The sequence below is a fragment of the Pezoporus occidentalis genome, unplaced genomic scaffold (assembly GCF_034315485.1).
Source record: "Pezoporus occidentalis ecotype Australia unplaced genomic scaffold, CSIRO_AGI_Poc_V1 ctg90, whole genome shotgun sequence".
Taxonomy (NCBI): domain Eukaryota; kingdom Metazoa; phylum Chordata; class Aves; order Psittaciformes; family Psittacidae; genus Pezoporus; species Pezoporus occidentalis.
In genome coordinates, this window is record NW_026916263.1 from 2406093 (window position 1) to 2425100 (window position 19008).

A 19008-nucleotide genomic window follows, 5' to 3' on the forward strand; every position below is an offset into this window, starting at 1 on the left:
TAGATGATCTTCAGGTCTTTTCCAGCTCTAACTGCTCTATGAGTCTATGATTATGTGTCCTGGATAGAAAGAGGGTTTTCAAGCCAAAGGTGACAACAGAGTATTTCTTGTAGGCCAGCCTGTCCTTTCTGAAATAAACACAGGATCTAAACATACAAAAATTGTTGTCTGAACATAACTCATTTCACTGAACTCCAGTCCAAGAACACTTGTTTGCAAAACAATAATCACATTTCACATCTGTTTGCAAATAAATCTTAGAATGAATTTTATATTCACAGACATCTGCAAAAACCGTTGAAAGATTAATTTCAGTCAATTATTTGTTGCTACAGCTTAATTATTTTTTGAGTTTTGTGGCTCAGAATATGGTCATGTTGTTCCCTGATAGGATTATTGAATTAATTTAATGTGGATGAAAGTAAGTTACTATTCCTAAAAAAAAAAAAAAAAAAAAATAGAAAAAAAATCTCAATTATTCCAAAACTCATTAATCCTTCCATATTAATGAACAGTTTTATAATTGGTGGTAACTGTCTGAATAATGATTCTATATTTATTCATGAAATAAAGTAACTTTAAGAATATATGCTTCATTACTCAGGAAGACTTATAAAAATTCCATTTGATATGAGCTACAGGACCTTATACTATGGTGGAATCAAGCAAAAGCTTAAGAAGAATTTCTTTTTTACTTTGTATATCACTTCTAAGTTCTCTAAGTCTACAGGCACTAGGCTTTAGGGAAATGCAAGAGATGGTTTTGGAGGACATTTGAGAAAAACCTGATTTTAGAAATACTAATTTTGTAAGGTACTGGTGTAGCTAGTTATTGTATAGAAAAGAGAAATATTTTGAAAATAATCACAGAATCCTAAACTGGTTTGAGTTGGAAGGGACCTTAAAGCTCATCCAGTTCCAACCCCCTGCCACAGGCAGGGACACCTTCCACTAGACCAGATTGCTCCAAGCCCCATCCAACCTGGCCTTGAGCAATGCCAGGGATGGGGCAGCCACAGCTTCTCTGGGCAACCACTGCCAGGGCCTCCCCACCCTCACAGGGAAGAACTTCTGCCTAAGAAAGATCTCATCTCAGTCTCCCCTCTGTCAGGTTAAAGCCATTGCCCCTTGTCCTGTCCCTACAGACCCTTGTCCAAAGCCCCTCTCCAGCTTTCTTGTAGCCCCTTAGGCACTGGCAGCCACCCTAAGGTCTCCCCTTAAGGAGCCTTCCCTTCCCCAGGCTGAACCAGCCCAGCTCTCTCATCCTGTCTCCAGAGCAGAGCTGCTCCAGCCCTCGCAGCACCTCTGTGGCCTCCTCTGGACTCTCTCCAACAGCTCCACGTGCCTCTTGTGTTGTTGGCCCAGAGCTGGATGCAGGACTGCAGGGGAGTCTCCCCAGAGCGCAGCAGAGGGGGAGAATCCTCTCCCTTGACCTGCTGTTTATGCTCTGGGGATGCAGTCCAGCACACAGGGGGGTTCTGGGCTCCACCCCACTCTGAAGCTGGGTTATGGGGATCTTACCCTCACCCAACACCTCCAAGTCCTTCTTCTCAGGGATGCTCCATCCATTCTCCCCATTTCTGTGTTTGGGCTGGGGACTGCTCCAACCCAGGTGCAGGACCTTGCATTTGGTCCTGTTGAACTGCATGAGGCTCACGTGGTCCTACCTCTCCAGCCTGTTCAGGTCCCTCTGGATCCCATCCCTGTCCCCCAGCATCTTGACTGCAGCGTGCAGCTTGGTGTCATTAGCAATCTTGTTGAGGGTGCTCGATCCCATTTTCCATGTCACCAACAAAGATGCTGGACAGGACCAGTCCCAACATGGGGCCTTGAAGAATACCACTTGTCACCAGTCTCCACATGGACATTGAGCCATTGACCACAACTCTCTGAGTGCAACCATCATGCCTGTGGTCTAGCTCATGAAGCTGGAGCAGAGGTTACCACTGGAAGCAACTCTTCCTGCTAAGTGTTATTACATTGTAAGTCAGAAAGAGGAGAGAGAACCTGCTGGGAAATTTTGCCAACTATCTGGACCCTGAAGAGACAATTGGGCTTTGTAGAAGCAACAACTTGTTCCTCCTATCCATCTTTGTGAATTTGAAGATTTAGTATTAGGTCTGTACTTTGCATGAAGTAGATGACAGGATTCCTCTCCAGTGGTTTTCAGCAGGATCTGAATCAGATTTTTCACAGTGCTTTTGTGGAAAAAAGGTCACATAGAAATGCTAATGCAAAATTAACTTTTCCTTTCTTTTTATTAATTTTGTATATGCTTACATACAGCACTCTTTGAAATACACTCCTGTGTACCTAGGGAGCACTTAATCCACAGAGAAGTAGTTTACACAGTTTCGCTGTCTTGCTTATCAAACCATTTTGGAGAGGAAGTTATGTTCTGTTATGACTAATTATGCTGCAGAGGCTCGGTGTAGTTAGTTTTACATACAGAATTACCTATTTTGCATTTTTTTGCGCTAGGCTTTATCTAGAATATTAAAAAGCTTGCACTTTCAGTAACAAACATATTAAATGTCATTGTGATATTTCAGGTGTCAAGCCGAAATGGAGAATTAAACTACAGTTTTTAGGTGTTACAGTAACAGATATGATGGGAACATGATCTCATTGTTAATTTCTGATACAGTGGCAATTCAGTTTCTTCACTTGTTCTTTAATTGATATCTCATTTCAGTCATGAGATATCTTGGATGAACAGGATATTGACTGGCTCACTCTTTATTTGCATTGTCTTTTAATAATAGTTAAAAATAAGTTTTCTTCATCTTTCTATGTCAGTGGAAGAATATATCCATAGCATATCATCTTGGTTTCACTAATATATAAGCATAAAGAATTTAAATAGTTGCCTTTTATTTCAGACCTGATTATTTCAGTTGGTCTGTTGCTGGTAAGATATGTCATTCCGGACTTCAGTCTTATCCAGCTTCCAGTAAGACTTTCTGACTTAAGATGCCAACACAAAGAATATGGTATTAATTCACAGTGCTAGTCTATTTTTGCACGTGATGCTGTTTCAGTGACCAGCAGTTTTGCTGGGCATAAATACAAAGTAGAAATAAAAAGTTGTGTAAAACATTTAGTGCTTTAGTTGGCTGTAGAAATCAGAGCTGTCATACTAATAACAAAATTGAGGAGAGCAGCCATATCTAGCACAACATTTTGTGTTTTGATTGTGTAGTTTTTACTGTCAAAGATAGAGAAAAGATAACAATGCAGACTTGGTTTATTTACCAGAAGACTTCATCTATGGGATATGCTGACTTTGAACCTCATAATATTTTCAGAAATGTTTAAATTTGTTTTTTTTTTTTTAAGCAGTGTAAAGCATGTAACCTTTGTTTACCTGTTAGATTTATGTGGGTGAACATAGGTTTGCTCTTTTTTTTTTTTACCGAATAGATCACTGTGCTTGCTACTTTCTGATGATCATTATTTGAGTGTTCATTTTCGATAAAGGAGTTTAAAGGGAACTTCAACAGACAGTCGCTATTTCTTTCTTTCGTCTCATGCCTGGTTGTACCTCAACCAGACTATTTTGTCCTTGCTGTCAGTGCATAATCAACCTACATTCTGATTGAGAAGAGCAAGTTTAGTCCTCAGTGTAAATCAAGGTCTCAGGAGCTCATGTTAAACCAGGTTGAGGCTTTCAGGATGGTTATGGAGGGCTGTAATTGAAAGTGGCAATGTGTTCTTCTGGGATTTCTGCCATTCTAAATATGGCTGTGATCTCCCTAGGAAGTTTCTCCAGAAAGCCTCTTAGGGCACAACTTTTGCAAGAGCTGCTAGGTTGACATGACTTTACTATCTTCAGTTCAGAAAGCAGGAAATCATTCTGACTTTGCATCCTTCCTTCAGGCAAAATGCAAGAAATTTAGATATACTTCACTCTCCTTTTTCCTCTGGAGAGATTTACAGATATCACTTCCAGCTTCACGGGATGATTATCCTTTATTTCATCTTTCATATCTGTCTACTACCATAACAACTACTTTATAATGGGACCCAGAAAAACTTTAAATTGGGATCTCACTAAATTGTTCACACACATAAAGAAATGTGCAGATCCACTGCAGATGTGTCAGTCTTTTACCTGAAAAAAGTTGGAAGGATGATACAGTTTCAGGACTGAGCTAAATAGTCCATTACCATCTTATTATGAATTATAGGGGGACTGGTAGTTTGGAAAACATTTTAACCTCTTTTCTTCTAATTGTTTTTCTCACTGACCCACATATTTTCTTCTGGCCCCTTGGTCTGTGTATAATTGAAGCTTAGCCTTAATGGTTGAGATAGTTGCATTTCAGAGTGCTACAAGGTTTTTAACTAACACAGACTAGAGCAAATATCACACAAGTAAGGCACATGTTCTGCAACAGAGAATAGCAACTTATGAGCTAGAGCAATACTTCTGTGTTCCAGTATTTTCTGAGCCAAATTCTAGTTTGGGGAGACCAGCTGAGGCAGGCAATGATTACGATTAATCGTCTTTTCAAAGCAGACTAACTCACTGCCACTCACTGTCTTCCCACCATGTTACACACCTATTTTCAAACTGTGCAAAACAATGGTTCTTAATCATTATCACTGATTTCCATGGAAATGGAAAGAGGTTTGGCTAAGATAGCCTAAACCACACTTTCCTTTCCACTGTTCAGAAGCTCTTTGTTCCCAGTACTGATTTCTTTCTGCATACAATCTGAAGCATATTTATGTGCACTAGTAAAAGAAAGCTTGTTGTTTGAAGGAAAGTGGGGGTGGCATTGAACAAAAGCATCAGTGTTAGGAAATGTATCACATCATCTTTCACCAGTTCTGCATGGTCATAACACTGAAGCATTATCCATGTTCATTCTTACCGTGATTGTGGGTTTCAAGAAAACATAGACACTGGATAATAATAATGATTTTAGCAGTGAACTTTACCAAAAATATATTGCTTATTTCACATTTTTAGAGTTTTTTTTTCCATATTCTAGAGCCATGTATTTGTGACAAATGGATTCTTAGCAATGAATTGTTACACTAGTCACATCATCAGCTTTGTCCCTGCATTGTGGTTTCAATATACTTTTGCTTGTGTACCACGAATAGAAAAATTGGTATTTGTAGTATATGGTATTCTGTAGTTGGTGAGTCATATCCGTTATCAATATCATCATTGTAAAACCTTCATGCACAATATAAAGCACTTTTCAGCCTTAAAGCAATTTGAAATTAAAGTGGAAATCAGTAAAGAGTTCATCAGAAATAAGCTTTAGTGCATTTGCACACACATGCACACACATAAAGCCAAGTATACTGGCATATAAACCAATTAAGTATGTAATAGGATAGAAGCATATATGCTCAGCAGGAAATATAATGTACACTTTTGAAAACAGGCTATAATGAAGATGCTGCAAAAGGCATAAAAGTAAAGCTGAATGGTTATGTTTAGGATATATCAGGTTAGAATGTGCTTGGTCTTGCAGGCTGGCTGCAATGCCCTCTGTTCTCATGTCAGTGAGAGTCATTGGCATGCATTTTAGCATTGGGTAATCTTCAAACAACTGAATATTCTGCTCATCTTCAAAAAATAATTTTTTATTCTCCTAATGATTTTTTGGATATTTTAAAACAGTGAAGGAAACAATAATGAAGAAATGCAAATAAAAACTTTATGCTCCCAAATACTTCTTTAGCATAATGAACTTCAGTATTTTTTGAGGGTATGTGTATATGTATGCATATATATATATATACATATATATATGTAGCTGTATACATAAAAAAAAAACCACATATTTAAGCTGATGTGACTACCTGGTCATAAAAACCCGAACCGTGAAATATTTGTTTCCAACTTAATGGGTAACTTTAATAGTAAAGTATCATAATTCTTATCCAAAGAATGCCTGAAGGAAAGTGAGATTTCAATGGTTCTTCCAGTCCTTTTTGTGTTTCTCTTTTGCACTGTGTCCTACCTTACCATCAATAACAGCCACCTACGTTCCTCACATCCCTGTTTTCCAATTCAAAGGAACAGTTTTATTTCTTACGTTTTCTAATATACAATCCTTTCATTTCCCCTATTAGAAGGGAGGCTGTACATTAATTAGAGGTCAGCTAAATACCATGGTGAGTACTTCTTACATTCTACAGCTTTCTGAATGAGATTATACTTTTGCTACCTGTTCATTCAGATTCTCCTGTCACATAAGAAATGAAATCTTCCTTTTTTCATTCAATGTTTTATGTTTTCCAGTATGGCAGCAGCAGCTTATTATTCTAAATAGCAACGATAGCTCATACCATGGACCTTCTTGAGCGGAGGTGTTTTTATGGGTATGCTGCATTATTTAACAATGCCATAGACGAAAAATATTTGTTGCTTTCAAGGAAGTTCTATCCTTTTATCAGAATTTGTATTCTGGCTACTGACTGAAAATACAGTCATCTTTAAAACGCAGTATGGATATAAACATATTTTGTTTGTATTATTCCATGATTCAGCAGAAACTCAAACAGCAAGGTTAATAAAAACTGTAGGTTTTGATCCAATCCAGTTGTGAACTATTTATGTTACCTTCTCTGCTATAACCTCATAAATTAATTTTCTATCGTTGCTCAACCCAAAGGCATTTGAGTTCTCAGTAGGTGAGTCAGTAAGGGAGTGGCAGCAACAGAGGTAAGCAAAACCAACACTTACAGAGGTTCTCAGACCTAAAATGCTGATCTTCTTTGGCCTTTGATCCATGCAAAAAAATATGTTTATGTCAGGCTAACCTACTGTAGTTTAGTGCAAAGGGCATACTAAATCACACAGGGAAAAAGCTCTCCAAGATGACATCTGAACTCATTTTAGCATTCCTTTTAGTTCAAGCCTTATGGGTTTGATGGATTTATGATTATTTTTTAGCAATGCCCACAATAGGAGAGGCCCATTTCAAGTACTAAAGAAGAAAAGCTCATAACTGGAAGAGAAAACATGACTGATTGACATGAACCAACTCCTGCCCAACAAATTAATGAAAAAAAAGTCATTCTACAGCTAGCCCAGATTGTGAAAATGAATCCAAGGTTAACAATAGTAATATGGATCAGTTGCCTATCAATCAGCTTAGTCTTCTGGACCAGCAACCATGTATGTGTATTTTTAATAGTCTTAATGTAAGTTTGTATAATTACAACTTCTGGGGTTTTGCCTACATAGCCAGGGCATGTAACTAATATTTAAAGGACCTTTTGAAAACCTCTGTATAGAGTATTTCAGAACTTCAGCTGAAACTTTGAAAGTCTGAAAAACAGCATGAGTACCTCTCAATTTCAAAGCAACATATTTTGAATTCACAGACATTGATTATTTAACCAACTTTATGCATTTTAAAACGCCAAATTTGTACTGTATAAGGAAACAAAATGTAATTCTTCAGTTAGTTTAACTGGTGAAGTTCCTTTTTCTTCCAAGAAAATACTGTGCAAAAAAAAAAAGAAAAAAAAGTGTAAGTGAGTCTAGGAAAGAGAAGGCTGTAGGAAGAACAGCATTTGAGTGTTAACTAGATAGAATACATTAGGACAGACGAGGATAATACTTTTTCTTTGTGAATTTCGCACCTGGATAGACTAGAAAGTTTAAGTTTAACAAGGAAAACATAAGCTATATGTATGAAAAAGAGTAAGCGTAGATTAATTAACGACATGAAAGTTTAGCAGAGAAATGCGTTATATTCCATAACTTAGGAATCTTGAGGTTTCAAGAGTTTAGCCATTTGTCAACACAGCAGATGAATGGACACTTGTACTTTTCCATGTTTTAGCAAGGAAGTGGTGACAGGAATGCTACATCCTCAAGTGAAAGGTAGGTTTTATGTGGAACTGGCTATCTCAGTGTAAACCTCATGCAGATTTTATTTCCACATAACTGAAATAATTTAGTTCAACCACGACTGGCTTCTTCAAAATCAAACTCAGCGCCTTGTCTCCCTAAGGACTGAGCTGACTTCACAAAACACCCATACCTTTCCGGTAGTAAAAAGTGTGGCTGAGGTCTTTAGAAAAAGACATACAGAGAACACAGGCAGAGCCATAGAATGACATGGGCAGAAAATTCAAATGCTGTCTCTGCTTAAAGTGGGCTTTCAAGATGTTTGGCACAACTTTCTAGTCCTACTTGTAACAAAAATCTCCTTGTGTCCCAGTCAGTGCTTCTAGGTTGGAAATCAGTTCACAGCATCACAGTATGCTAGAGATTGGAAGGGACCTCAAAAGGTCATCTAGTCCAATCCCCCTGCCGGAGCAGGAACACCTAGATAATGTTACACAGGAATGTGTCCAGGCGGGTTTTGAATGTCTCCAGGGAAGGAGACTCCACAACCTCCCTGGGCAGCCTGTTCCAGTGTTCTGTCACCCTCACTGACAAGAAGTTTCTTCTCAAGTTTAAGTGGAACCTCTTGTGTTCCAGTTTGGACCCATTACCCTTTGTCCTATCATTGTTTGCCACTGAGTAGAGCCTGGCTCCATCCTTGTGACGCTCCCCCTTTGTATATTTATATACACTAATAAGGTCACCCCTCAGTCTCCTCTTCTCTAAACTATAGAGACCCAGCTCCCTCAGTCTTTCCTCATAAGGGAGATGCTCCACTCCCTTAATCATCTTCGTTGCCCTGCACTGGACTCTCTCCAGCAGGTCCCTGTCCTGCTTGAACTGAGGGGCCCAGAACTGGACACAATATTCCAGATGGGGTCTCACCAGGGCAGAGTAGAGGGGAAGGAGGACCTCTCTCGACCTACTAACCACCGCCCTTCTAATACACCCCAGGATGCCATTGGCCTTCTTGGCCATAAGGGCACAGTGTTGGCTCATGGTCATCCTGTCGTCCACTAGGACCCCCAGGTCCCTCTTCCCTACACTGCTCTCTAACAGGTTGTTCCCCAACCTATACTGGAACCTGGGGTTGTTCCTGGCCAGATGCAGGACTCTACACTTTCCCTTGTTATATTTCATCAAGTTATTCCCTGCCCAACTCTCCAGCCTGTCCAGGTCTCGCTGGATGGCAGCACAGCCTTCTGGCGTGTCAGCCACTCCTCCCAGCTTAGTGTCATCAGCAAACTTGCTGATAGTACACTCAATTCCCTCATCTAAATTGTTGATGAATATATTAAATAACACTGGTCCCAGTACTGACCCTTGAGGCACTCCACTAGTTACAGGCCTCCAACTAGACTCTGCCCCATAGACTACAACTCTCTGGCTTCTCTCCTTCAGCCAGTTCACAGTCCACCTCACTACCTGATCATCCAGTCCACACTTCCTCAATTTAGCTGTGAGGATGCTGTGGGAGACTGTGTCAAATGCTTTGCTGAAGTCAAGGTAGACCACATCCACCGCTCTGCCATCATCCATCCACAGTGTTATTTCCTCATAAGAAAAAAATAAAAAAAAAAGAGAGCGAATGCAGTCCCCCACTACCACAAATTATGCAGTCGAGTTTCCCGCATTTGGGGAAATTGCAGGGGCCAGCACACCCGGAGTGCAAGGGAAGAGCCTCACCCTTGGAAAACCACATGCTTGATCATGGTGTCTCCCCTGCCAGGTTAAGTACTGCAGTTAACCCAACAGTTAATGGTCTAACCATGAGATACATTAGCCAAACAAGTTCCAGTCTACTTAACTACTTTAACACACTTATATTAAATGTTTCATTTTAAATCTGTGAGGTTTATTTTGAAGCCAAGGACTTCAAAAGGTGACAGCTTTATCTACTGTTCAGGTTGAGGTATGTAAAGGCATGAATGGCTGTTGGTATCCCTCTTTGTCCTAAAAGTCAGGGAACAACATAGGAAGGTGATGGGTCTGCTTCAGCTTTTATCACTTTAAGAACTGCTCCTCCTCAGATACTGGAAATCATAAAGATTTAATATGTCAGGATAAAATGGAGATGACTGCATGTGTAGTCAATGTTGTTTGCAAATTAATGACTTCAGCTGTGTACTGTATTTTTAGCTATTCATGAAAACTGCCCAAAGATGACACACTCATCTGATTAATCCTGGCTCACTCTGCATGAGATTGGGTATGGCTTTGCAAGCCTGGACAGCTGTCTCAAGAATGACATATTATTTAATGTGATACCTAGAGATTAATAATTAATCTCATTAATATAATATCCTGAACAAGAATGGAGTTTATGGAACACATCTTCAGATCTCTTCTCAAAAAACTCGATTCATTAATTTCTTCTGGCTTTTTTTATCTTTTTTTAAAATTATTTTTAATTATACTCAGTAATACTGACAATTTTTTAAAATACAGTTTTTTACTGTTGATGAAAAATATAACATTGTAATTCAGTTAAGAGCTTGGCCTTACCAGTAGGTAGATTATCAGCCAAAGACATTTTTGTCTTCAACTCTTCCGTCTTCATAAATACCTGGTATGTTACTGTTGTATAGAGGGCAACATGGATGCTGCCCTGTGCTGTTACTCTTCTTCTTCCTGTGCTGGATGCCTGGGACCTTCAAGGCTGGTGAGGAAAGGAGTAAGTGGGCTGGCACCCAGAAACCAGGGATGGAAGAAGAAATCTCACTTGTTTGTGTGGTGCACAGAACCCACGCTGTAACCAGAATATTAGTTGTTGGAGATTCCCCCCCCCCCCCCCCCCCCCCCCAGTTTTTCTATTAGTTATTGTTAGCTCAGCATTTGATCCCAGAAAAGATAAATACATAGGAAGGGTTCGTATACTACAGTCTAAGGGTTCATATCTATTTTTTGTACGTATATTTGTATGCAGGTATTAATGTCTATACAAGACAAATGAAAGGATTGAGGAAGCTTACTTACAAACCTTCCAATTAGATATTAGCATTAGATGTCTTCTTTTCAACTGTGACACAGACTGCTCGGTCCTATCATGTTTTCGCATACTGCAAGGTACTGAGTTAGTGACCTGAAATCCAGTAGATCATGAAGATTGATGACTGCCGTCACCGAGTTGTCATCAGTTAGCACAGACACGAAGAGAGCAGAAAAAGTAATGAGCAATGCCCTTCCTGAGCTGGAACTCAGCTGGAGCTTTATTGGACATAGAGAGGTTCAATTCAGGAGCCAGAGATGGGGTTTCCAGCATATGGCCCTGCAGGGATCCGAAAATCTCTTTGCCCTAGCTCACATGTCATCTTCTCAATGTTACATCTTTTGTATTCATTTCAGCTGGACATGATGATGAAGTTGGAGAACATAGTTTATTTTAATTAGGTCTTTGCGTGGCACTTCCACATCAGTAGGCTGCAAAATGATACATATACTTTTCTGTGAGCTAGGAGCAACCTGATGAAAGCTTGGAAAACTGAAAAATGCACACAGCCATAGGACAAGAGTTGGTTTCTTTTCTTGATTTACCATGTAATTCTTTATCAAAAGTTGTTAGCAGACATGTTTCCTCAGCTGTGTACTTTATTTTTAGCTATTCATGAAAATTGCCAAATGGTGACACACTGTCATCTGCTTAGTCCTGGCTCACTCTGCATGAGATTGGGCATGGCTTTGCAAGCCTGCGCAGCTGTCTCAAGAATGAAGACTGGCACTCAGCTGAATAACCATTTTCATGGAAGCTTTGTCAGTGGATTTAAAGGTTGATTTCTTCTCACATATGTACCCGAATAGGAATAGTGTATAATATTTTATTTTAGTGTATAAATATTTTATATATTTTATTTTCTAAAGAATCACAGCTTCTTGCCCAAATATAGGCTGTCAGAGTAGAATATTATGTGTAACCTACAATAATCTTCGTTAACATCTTTCTATTCTTCTCCAAAATCTCTCTGCTGAAGTGGGTTTTATTGATTTTATTTATTTTATAGCCAATTTACTTTAAAACTAGGCTTCTTTTAACTAAAAGTGTCCAGACCTACATAACCTCCTTTTGCTTGTATTTTTTCCAGGAAACTTTAAAAAGGGAAAAACCCAGTTGAAGACAAGTATGGTTTATTTTAGCAAATACCTACAGAAGATCTGTTACAGACAGCCTGATCAAGAAGCACCCTATAGACAGATAGGAAAAGCCTCATGCTCACAGGCCCTTGTCCTCATGGGGGACTTCAACCACCCTGACATAAGTTGGAGGGACAGTATGGCCTGGCACAAGCAATCCAGGAAGTTCCTCGATTGGGTGGAGGACAACTTCCTCCTGCAAGTAATAGAGGAGCCAACAAGGAGAGGTGCCATACTTGACCTCCTGCCCACCAACAGGGAAGGGCTCGTGGGAAATGTGACTCTCCAGGGCAGCCTTGGGTGTAGCGATCATGAGACGGTCGAGTTCGAGATTCTCAGGACAGTGAGAAGAGCGTGCAGCAAGCTCACTGCCCTGGACTTCAGGAAAGCAGACTTTGGCCTCTTTAGGAACCTGTTTAATAAGGTTCCATGGGATATAGCCCTAGAGGGCGGGGGGGGGCAAGACTGTTGGCTGGTATTCAAGGATCACCTGCTACAAGCTCAAGAGTGTTGCATCCCAACCAGAAGGAAGTGCAGCAGGAGGGCCAGGAGATCTCCTTGGATGGATAAGGAGCTGCTGAGGAAAATTCAAATGAAAAAAGAGGCTTATAAAATGTGGAAGCAAGGACAGGTGGCCTGGGAAGAGTACAGGGATGTCATCTGGGAAGCTAGGAAGCTTATGTTAGGAAAGCCAAGGCCCAGTTAGAATTAAACTTGGCTAGGGATGTTAAGGATAACAGGAAGGGATTCTACAGGTATGTAGGGAACAAAGAACAGACTAGAGACAATGCAGGCACCCTCTGGAAGCTATGGGGAGAACTAGCTACCCTGGATTTGGAGAAGGCTGAGGTTCTGAATGACTTCTTTGCCTTGGTCTTCACTGGCAACGGTTCTGACCGCATCACCCAAGTCTTGGAAGGCAGATGCAGGGACTAAGAGAATGAAGACCTTGGGCCCACTGTAGGAGAGGATCTGCTTCGAGACCATCTTAAAAACCTGAAAGTGCACAAGTGCATGGGACCTGATGAAATCCATCTGTGGGTCCTGAAGGAGCTGGCAAATGAAGTTGCTAAGCCACTGTCCGTCATATTTGAAAAATCATGGCAGTCAGGTGAAGTTCCTGAGGACTGGAAAAGGGAAGTATAACCCCCATTTTCAAGAAGGGGAAAATGGATGATCCAGGGAACTACAGACCAATCAGTCTCACCTCTGCCTGGCAAAATCTTGGAGCAGATTCTGTTGGAAAGCATGCTAAGGCACATGAAAATCAACAAGGTGCTTGGTGACAGCCAGCATGGCTTCACTAGGGGGAAATCCTGCCTGGCAAATTTGGTGGCCTTCTATAATGGGGTACAGAACTGATGGACAGGGGTAGAGCAGCTGATGTCATCTACCTGGACATGTGCAAAGCGTTTTACACTGTCCCACACGACTTCCTTGTCTCTAAATTGGAGAGACATCAATTTGATAGATGGATCACTCGGTGGATAAAGAACTGGCTGGATGGCCGCACACAAAGAGTTGTGGTCAATGGCTCAATGTCCGGCTGGAGACCAGTAACAAGTGGTGTCTCTCAGGGGTCGGTGTTGGGACCGATCTTGTTCAACATCTTTGTCGGTGACATGAACAGTGGGATTGAGCATGCCCTCAGCAAGTTTGCCGATGACACCAAGCTGTGTGGTTCGGTTGATACGCTGGAGGGAAGGAATGCCATCCAGAGGGACCTTGACACGCTTGTGAGGTGGGCTGATGCCAGCCTGATGAAGTTTAACCATGCCAAGTGCAAGGTCCTACACCTGGGTCGAAGCAATCCCAGGCACAGCTACAGGTTGGGCAGAGAAGAGATTCAGAGCAGCCCTGTGGAGAAAGACTTGGGGGTGCTGGTCAATGAGAAAATGAACATGAGCCAGCAGCGTGCTTGCAGCCCAGAAAGCCAACCGTATCCTGGGCTGCATCAAAAGGAGTGTGACCAGCAGGTCGAAGGAGGTGATCCTGCCCCTCTACTCTGCTCTTGTGAGATCTCACTTGGAGTATTGTGTGCAGTGCTGGTGTCCTCAACATAAGAAGGACATGGAACTGTTGGAACAGTTAGTATTCAATTTACTGTCAAGTCCTTATTGTAAATCTATCAGCTTGTCAGTGGATTTTTTTAAAAAATACCTCAAAATAATGGCTAAATCATAGAGTTCTGCAAAGCAGGCTCCAAACCAGTGGTGCATTGTATTTATATTATTTCCCACAGTAATGAAGTGGAGTGAGATTTTTTTTTTTTTTTTATTTTTCTTTCTCCATACACTAGCAGCTTAACATATAGAAACATAAATGTACCAGGTGAAAAATTGTCTGAAGCTGATGAGAACCATGGTGTTGCTTCCATGAGCCATAAAAACACTGTTACCAGTTTCTTGAAATTTCCTCTCTGGTATTTTTTATTATTATCTGTTTCTTTTTTAAGTGGTAAGCAGTAGAGCCTCCCTTCCTTTACACATGGAAGTGTTTTCTCCCATGGCTTTGCTCACTCACTTAATTAATGCTAATGGGATTTGCATCCACATTTCAAGAATAAAATAATGGTTAATGATTCCCAATAACATTAATTTTAAAGCTACCAGGTGCGAAGTGTGAATCTCATTATCTCACATTATCTCAGTTGTTTATATTTTTCTGCCATGCACTAGCAAGCAAACTGTCAAAACCAGAAGGACGCTCATGAACATTACCTAGACCTTCTTCTGTAATACTATTAGTATTATTAAAGGATGTTAATTACCAATCAAACCAACCACTGTCTTCAGAATCAAACTGAAGTATTTTGATTTTCAGCTGGATTGGACTCTAAATGTGAGCTGCATAAAAACGTCTGTGTAAAGATATATTGCATTACCTCATTAAGAGAGAACGGATAACTTTGAAGTAAATTCCTCCTCAGAGGGTTAGATAAATTTAGTCACAGTCGATTTCCCTGGCTAAAAGTCTGTGCAGTGATAATCTCAAAATTCTTCCTCGATCCACTTCTTTTCTCAGCTCCAATAGCAGAAATGCTCTCTATCACTCACCATCATGACAAATGATGGCAAAAATGACTGAAAGAGAATGGGAAGATTTTTGGTGTGTGAAATTTTACCAACCTGAAGATATCATGATACATAGATATCATTTAAGTGCCAAATTCCTCATACGTATGTCTACTTAAAAATTCCAATCATTCAAATTGCCAGCATTAGCCAAACCCCAACTCACTTATCTGTGTAGGTGTAGTAGTCCCATGCCAGTCAACTTAAAAATGAATGATTTTAACGGAATTGAAAGGAAGTCACTGAACAGTATGTGTGCAAATGATTCTCCTTTCCTGAATCACTTACATGGATCTTCAGTGAAGTGTTTGAATACACCAGAAATATATTCACAAAACAATGCAAGAATTGTGTTAGGGAAAAAAAAAAAGGCAAAAAATAGAGTTTTCACAAAGCAAGAAATATAACACAGACTGCCCAATGTATCTCAGGGTGTGTTTTCACTTACTTGTACACTTCAAGTCCCTCAGGCCAGGTCTAAAAAAGCATTTATGTATTTAATCCCCACTGAAAACTCTTCATTGAGAGAAAGCCTTGAGACGTTTAAAAACTTTAACCTTAAAGTATGCATAACTGTATAAAAATCATTTTATATGGAGCTATGGTCACATAAAGTCTATTTTTGAGATACATTTTACCTACAGGTTGGGCAAAGAAGAGATTCTGAGCAGCCCTGCGGAGAAAGACTTGGGGGTGCTGGTCAATGAGAAAATGAACATGAGCCAGCAGTGTGTGCTCACAGCCCAGAAAGCCAACTGTATCCTGGGCTGCATCAAAAGGAGCGTGACCAGAAGGTCAAAGGAGATGATCCTGCTCCTCTACTCTGCTCTTTTAAGACTTCACGTGGAGTATTGTGTGCAATTCTGGTGTCCTCAACATAAAAAGGACATGGAACTGTTGGAAGAAGTCCAGAGGAGGGCCACGAGGATGATCAGGGGACTGGAGCACCTCTCACATATGAAGACAGGCTGAGAAAGTCGGGGCTGTTCAGCCTGGAGAAGAGAAGGCTGTGTGGAGACCTCATAGCAGCCTTCAGTATCTGAAGGGGGCCTATAGGAATGCTGGAGAGGGACTCTTCCTTAGGGACTGTAGTGGCAGGACAATGGGTAATGGGTTAAAACTTAAACAGAGGAAGTTTAGATTGGATATAAGGAGGAAATTCTTTCCTGTTAGGGTGGTGAGGCACTGGAATGGGTTGCCCAGGGAGGTTGTGAATGCTCCATCCCTGGCAGTGTTCAAGACCAGGTTGGACGAGGCCTTGGGTGATATGATTTAGCGTAAGGTGTCCCTGCCCACAGCAGGGGGGTTGGAACTAGATGATCTTAAGGTCCTTCCCAACCCTAACCGTTCTATGATTCTCCATCCACTCAGTGTATAACCAGTAGATGCCGCTGTGCCCTAAGGAAGAAAATAAAGCACAGCTTCACAGCCTCCTTTAAATCCAGCACATAAACAATTTTGGAAAGCCTGTGTTGACTCAAACACTGCAATTTCTTTAAGTGTTTTTTGTGACCAGACACAGCTAGACTATTAATAAGAACAATTCCCTGAAGCATGGAGCTTAGCTCAAGAGGGTTAAAACACTTTGAGGTGTCACAGCTGTTTGCAGAACTGGTGCTAAAAGCTGATTGAGTTTTCAGCCAGGCAGAATCTTCCCTGCGCAGCAGGAACATCCCTTGGCAGCATCCCTGCTCCATGTAAGATGGCAGCTGCTGCTTTCTCACTTTCTTTCTTGCAAAAGAACAGGCAACGTGTTCATTGCAATGTTGCCTATTGCTTTCTTAACTTGCCTGTTAACATGGTTGGTTAAGGCACTGTGTTACTTTTCCATATAAATGACGTAGCAGGGACCCAGACATCATAAAATTAAGATGCCTTCTTGCAGCTGGCAGGTTCAGGCTCCTGCAGAGCTGAGTTTCTTGGAAATGACTGTTTTTCTGGAGGAAGTAAGACCTGAGTGAAAATGTCAGGAAAAAAATATATTTCTTACAACCTAGGCTGAACAGTAAAAACACACTTTCAGCAATTAACTGCTTTAAGTGCTGAAATTCTAATTTCCTAGCACCATTCATAATGATGGGTAACTGAATGCTCATGAGAAGAAAAACAATCTTCTGGTATTCCCAGGAGAAGGAAGAGGAGGGGCTTGATAACCTAATGGTGCTTTTGTGGCTGCAGCTGGTAATATTCAACAAAGAATAATAAAACCTAGTTAAAATAGCTCAGAACATTGAACACGATTTCATGATCACAAAATGAGTCATGAACAGGAAAAGGGACTTTTTTTTTTTTTATTTTCCTTCTTAAAATCTCTCATTTTGCATTTTCTTGGTCACATGGGCCTACAGGAGAAAATACTTTGTCCAACAGCACAGAACAGCTAGAATTTTATCTCAAAAGTCATCAGGTGATTTACCTTGAAAGGGAGATGTCCCTCAAATTCACTGGCATTTTAATGAAACTTATAGGCACAGTATTATCTCCCCACTAATACCTGTATCACCAAACCATTAGCCAGCTTCTATTAAAAACAAACAAAAAATTAAAAAAAAAATCCAACCACTCCATAATTTGAATAACTGCAATTTTCTAAGAGTAAAAATAGAAGATTAGATATACGAACAGGGAGGTCTACATAAGGAGCAAAATATTCCCTACAGTCAAGTAAAACCTTCTATTCCCATGCTGAATATTTTGTTTACAGCAAAGATTTTCTTCTGCAACCACATAACATCATATAATTATTTCTGTCAAAATGCCCCAAAGCACATTAATAATAAATGACTAATTTATTGCTGCTGTTCAGAAGTTGTCAAATGAAATGTTCTCAAATGAAATAAGAAAAATGCCATACCAACTATTGCGTTATTGTAAGGACTATTGCTATTTTTCAGTGATGGATAGGACAGAAGAAATGGGGTAACAGGCAGATGAGATGAATCCGCAAGGGAAACACTAGAGGTCTAGGATGGGTTAAATTGCAAAAGGGAGCTGCTAAATGCCTGCACCTGGAGTTTTTTTTATCAGGTGAGACACAGCTCTGGCACAAATGACAGCAGAAGAATTCAGACAAGGAGGTGGGTTCTATGACCCCTTACTTCCCCTGTAGTGATGATAAGATTCTGTGAATATGAACAAGAAGAAATCCTAGAATCACAGAATCACAGGCTGGTTTGGGTTGGAAGGGACCTTAAATCGCATCAAGTTCCAACCCGCTGCCACGAGCAGGGACACCTTCCACTAGACCAGGTTGCTCCAAGCCCCGTCCAACCTGGCCTTGAGCACTGCTAGGGATGGGGCAGCCACAGTTTGGGGCATACAGTGCCAGTGCCTCACCACCCTCACAGGGAAGAACTTCTGCCTAAGAGCTCATCTCAATCTCCCTTCTGTCAGGTTAAAGCCATTCCCCCTTGTCCTGTCCCACAGGCCCTTGTTCAAAGCCCCTCTCCATGTTTCTTGTAGCCCCTTTAGGCACTGCAGCTGCTCTAAGGTCTCCCTGGAGCTTCTTTTCTGCAGGCTGAACATACCCAAACACTTGCCACTTTATAAGAAGGGAGAGTAAGCTCAAAGGATCTGTACCTTTAGGCTATCTTATGGAGTACATAATATTTAACCTTCATGTGAAAGGTAAATGTGACTGCATACTAATGCCTTAAATGCAAATCACAGGTAAGTTTTCTCAAATGCAGTTTGTATCAGCCTGGCAGTGAGTGAGTATTTATTTTCTGTTTGCATTACTAGGTACTACTGGAATGAAATTCAGCTTGGAATGGTAAACCAAAGCAGAGGTACACAAACAGCAGCATTCTGGCCTGAAACACAGAATGCCAGATTTTAATTATTTCCTGCTTTTTTTTTGATGCACGGGTGAATGGCGTACAGTACTGAGCGTACACTGGCCATATGCAGGCTGAGGAGGACTACACTCCCTCTTCTCTT

General features: G+C 40.7%; 1 protein-coding gene and 1 non-coding gene across 2 annotated transcripts in view; both read right to left on the reverse strand.

Annotated features, from left to right (window-relative positions):
* Window positions 1-19008, reverse strand: part of LOC134156808 (cytochrome c oxidase subunit 7C, mitochondrial) — a 575449-nt gene that overhangs the window by 489239 nt on the left and 67202 nt on the right. The window lies entirely within an intron of this gene.
* LOC134156835 (U1 spliceosomal RNA) lies at window positions 9443-9605 on the reverse strand. Its single transcript, XR_009962090.1, has one exon. It is a non-coding gene; the product is annotated as a U1 spliceosomal RNA (small nuclear RNA).